Source organism: Cebus imitator, unplaced genomic scaffold (genome assembly GCF_001604975.1).
Source record: "Cebus imitator isolate Cc_AM_T3 unplaced genomic scaffold, Cebus_imitator-1.0 Scaffold172, whole genome shotgun sequence".
NCBI classification, from domain to species: domain Eukaryota; kingdom Metazoa; phylum Chordata; class Mammalia; order Primates; family Cebidae; genus Cebus; species Cebus imitator.
The window spans coordinates 413,864-418,868 of record NW_016107487.1 but is presented as its reverse complement, the minus strand read 5'-3'; the positions used below and the strand labels follow the sequence as shown (position 1 = coordinate 418,868).

General features: G+C 34.8%; 1 protein-coding gene across 1 annotated transcript in view; it reads right to left on the bottom strand.

Annotated features, from left to right (window-relative positions):
* The window catches only part of SRBD1 (S1 RNA binding domain 1), a 226,268-nt gene that overhangs the window by 88,226 nt on the left and 133,037 nt on the right, over nt 1–5,005 (bottom strand). The window lies entirely within an intron of this gene.

The window sequence follows — 5,005 nt, the reverse complement described above, 5'->3', positions numbered from 1 at the left end:
GGCGGGCTGCCTCGGTAATGGCGGACGCCCCTCCCCCACAGAGCTGGACCGTCCCGGGTTCAGCTGCGATTGCTGTGAAAGTCTCAATCCAGAGTTTGTGGTTGCTGTTCTTTTGTGGGGGTGGGACCAGCCGAGCCTGATCGCCTGGCTCCCTGCCTCAGCTCCTTTTTTAAGTTGGTGTTCCAGTCGCCTGTTGAAGAGGCGCCGGGGTCTGTTTGTTTTCCCCTGCGGCCACTCACTGTGCTGGCTTAAACAGCGGCACTGAGGTTTGTGGCGCTTTTCTTTTTTTTTTGCCCTGGAATCTACTGTCCTGGTTCTCTGCTCAGTCCCCTTTTTAAACAGACGAATGGGCGACTTCCCGTGGCTCCAACCACCAGCCAAAAGGGCACCCGGATCGGTGTATTTTGTACGGAGAAACGGAGAACCAGAGAACCACTGCTCCGGGGCGCCGACAAAGCAGCCGCGCAGGGCAAAGCAGTGGCACCGACCAAAACAGCCACGCTGGCCACCGTGGAGCTCCTCTGCCTGGGAATTTCCTAGTCTGTGGGCAATAAAAATGCGGCCTCCACTCACCCTCTGCACATTCACTGGGAGCTGCAATCCTGAGCTGTTCCTAAACAGCCATCTTGGATCCTCCTCCAGATTTTCTATATACTGTTTTCTGACTAAGAGATGTTTTAGATTCTGATGCAGTAGAATTTACTAATCTTTTCCTTTATGATTGTATTTTTAATGTCATATATAATTTTTTAAATGACCATATACTTAGTTTCAAACACTGAAAATACCTTAAAGCCTTAGAAATTCTGATTTTTGTGCTAACATATGAAAACTAGAAAGTGAACTTGAAACTGAAATGAATTTAGTTTCACTGCCAAGGTCAATGACATACACAGAGTAAGCAAACAAAAGATAAAGGAAATTAGATATGTCATTTTAATAATTTAAGGCATTACTGGTAAAAGGTTCTTCAAATCATGCTAACATTTCACATTTCTTTTAAAGATAAGTAATGGTGTTACACTAGGTTATGTGTATGTATATATGGCTTATTATATTGTTGGTGATTTCTAAGAACCTGAGAAAACTAAAGCTAGTATTTCAACATAGGAAGCATAATTCATCCTGAAGGGAAAAAAAAAAAACCAGAAAAAGGTATTTAAAATTTTGAAATTTAAGGAATAAATAGCAAATTCCAACACATGAATTGGGTTCTTACACCTAATCAAGCTCAATTACTTGTTTTCCTTCAGTTAGGTCTCTGCTTTGTCACAAGTGAATGAAATATCTGAATTGCAAGGCTAAGTCTTAATTTCACTCATACTACCCTGTAAAGCAAAGATTCAGTACAGCCCATATCCCAGGACTCAGAGTCAAGGGACAAAATTGCAAAACCATTTTGGCAGAGAATTCACCTGTGTAAATAATGCCTCAGTTTTACAACAATTTCCTCTGTTTCACCTGTGTGTTTTCTCTACTTTAACATATTGCTTTTGTGTATGGGGCAAAAATCCAGACAAAAGTCACCTAAGTGACTGGGCATGGGACAGATTCTTTTCTGTATCCCCCTATACAATGATAATTAAGGAATTAAAATGTTATAAAAGATTTGAGCAAACACTATAGAACAGACAACTTTATTTAGAACTAAACTAAAACTCCATTTAATAATCTTCTACATGTTGACTATAAAACAGTTTAAGTTGTTTTTGACCTTTTTTGTTTGTTTTTACATAGAATTGATTCCACAGAGCAGGAGTGAAATAAAATGCAAATTCCCACCTTTGAGGTTTTACCGTGAAAAATTTCAGCTGGGAAGATGATTTTCTTTTTACAGTAACTACTCATTATCCACAATAATGAAGAATAAAGATGGCCTGGATATAGAATCCAATAAGAGTTCCAAAAACTTATTTTGGCCAACCATTTCATTCTCTATCATCATCAAATGATCTAACAGAGAGGCACAAAGGGAGGAAAGAGCACTGTTCTGAGTCTTTCCTACTTCACTGTGTGTGCTCATTACCAAATGGAGGTGTTAATGAGCATGAAAAGTATCTAAAACACAGTCCAAAGAAGAAATAAATAGAAAGTAGATCCAATGTGTTTAAGCTGTGCTTTCAGGATATGAGAAGGCCAAACTAAACCACCATTCCCCACGTCCCAGAGAACTCAACAGAGCCAGCCCTGCATCATCCTGCTCTCACTCGGGAGTGTTTTCTTGGGACTAACACCAAGCCACTTTCCAGCAAAGTCTTTAGGGGTCAGTTAGGGATATGTTGTCATTTGACCACACTGGCTGCCTCTCTCTCCAGAAATAATGACAGGCATGTTTTTAAAATCACCTCTCCTCATTTTCTAAGACAAGGATTGGAATGCTGCCTTTAGCATTTTAGCTGTTATTAAACCAAAAGTATTTTAGTTTCTATTGAAATAATATTATAGCTTCTATTATTTCATCTATTTAACATTCTCTCTTTGAACAGCTTTCATTTTTTAAATCGGCAATGTTTGTCCATCTACTCATATCTTAAATCAAAATGAAAATAAGTATTAAATTTATACTGAAAGCATTTAGAAGTCCAGACTAAAAATAAACTCAGTCCAACTCTGGTTGTAAGGGAAATCTATGGTAATGACTATACATTTTACAACAAATTTTTCCTAATACATATTCACTACAGGAAGTTTGAAAAACAAAAAGTGGAAAAAAAATCACATCAACCAAAGAAAAAATATCAATCACTTGTTTCGGTTTTTTTCTTCAATGTAAATGCATGCCTAGGTTTTTAAAACACAAATAGTTTTTATTCTGTATCAACAACTTTGTTGAAATTTAAAAGTATTACGTCAAGAGCAATTTCTCACATTATCAAAACTTCCTTGAAAGCCTAAGTTTTAAATGGTTGCATATTTCAACTCACACCATAATTTTTAAAACTACTTTGCTATTATAGTTGCTTTGAATATTTTGCTATTACAGCAAGTAATAAGAACTGCTGTTAAGATCTGTATAACTTATCTCAAATAATAAGAACTGCTGTTAAGATCTGTATACCTAGACAGATAGTCTAGGTATTGACTATTTGCTAGAAATAGTAATTTAGTCTTCCACCAGCAGCGTATATAAATGTCCACCTCACTGTATTCTTTTGACTGGCACAGACTTTTTCATCTTATTACAATTTTACTTAATTGTTAGGTTGAAATAATAATACCTTTTAAAATTTGGGTTTCTTTGATAGAAATATGTATTTCTTCTATATAAATGGTATGTTGTGGCTATTTACATATTTTATGTAAATGTTTTATATAAACTGACTATAAATATACAGATCAACAAGAATAAAACAAAACCTTAATAATAAAATATGTAGTTATCATATATACATATACATTTGTGGCAAATAATTTTCCTAGTTCATGACATGGCTTTAAAATTATATGTTAATAAATGACCCCAGCAAATCCACTCTGAGGTATATATCCAAGAGAAATGAAAACATACATAAAAACTTGAACAAAAATGTTGGCAGCAGCATTATTTATAATAGCTGAAAGGTGGAAAAAATCCAAAAGCCTACCAACTGATGAATGAACAAAATCTCTCTCTCACACACACATACACACAATGAAATACTACTTAGCCATGAAAAAGAATGAAGTACTGATAAATGCTGCAATGTAGACCACCTCTAAAATCACTGTAAGTGAAAGAAGTCAATCATAAAAACCCACATATTGTATGATTCCATGTATATGAAATATCTAGAGGAAAACAGATTAGTGTTGTCTAGGGCTGGTGAAGAAAGAGCAACAGGGAATAACTGCTAATGAACGAGTTTCTTTTTGGGGTGATAAAAATGTTCTATTTTGACAACTCTATGAATATACTTAAAAAATCATTGACTTATACATTTTAAATGAATGAATTGTATGATATGTACTGATATCTTAATAAAGCTGGGTTGTCTTTTTAAGAGATGGGTAATCTCACTAGGTCATCCAGGCTGGAATGCAGCGGCTATGCACAAGCATGATCATTGCCCACTATAGCCTTAAACTCCTGGGCTCAAAGGATCTCCTGCCTCAGCCTCCTGAGTAGCTGGGGCCATGTGTGTGTCACCACGCCTAGCTTCAAGCTGTTTTTAAAATGTATGTATTAAAACAGGATGGTCTATTAAGACTCCTGCAAAAACAGCAAATTTGTCTAATCTAATTTTTAGAAAAGTTTGTAATACTGCATATTTATTGAAGCTATGTTGTTAGGTAACAGATTGCTCAGGGCAATTATATTTTTTTGGAAGACTGTTATTAATATGAAATATCTTTCTTTTTCGTATTTTATGATTTTGCCTTAAATTCTATTTTGTCTCATGTCAACATTGCTATGTCTGTCTTTTTCATTTATGTGGAATATTTTTATCCAAATCTTTAATATCGAGGTTTTTTTCTTTAGAAGTGTCTCTCGTATATATATATAACTTAGAGCTCTTAAAGTCTGAGGTTCTATTAACAGGGGATTTAGACCATTCACCTTTAAACACCTATTCCTTATTCCTATATTTTCTTTTCTCTACCTTTGGATGAAATTATAAACCTGTTACATTTTACTGTCATGATTTATATTAAATACGTTATTTGTGGTTGTTCTTCATGTGTTTCAGATTATATTTTTAATCAAATTCTAGAGTTAATTTGTATCTTAATTTTTAATCAAATTCTACGGTTAATTTGTATCTGAATATTTTTCCTGGAAAAGAATCTTAATACTTTTATCATTTCTTTTTCTCCTACTCTTCCATGTTGAATTGATCTGATCCAGACTTAAATATATAAAGATTAACATCAGAAACTTTAAAAACTATCAGGCTCAACTATACATTTTACTCTGTGTGTGTATATTTTAAAGTACACCTCTGTTACCCATGTCATGTCTTTCCCTTCTTTGGCCTTGTCCCTGCTTTTTGGAAGGGAGTACTTCTTTTTTTTTTTTTTTTTTTTT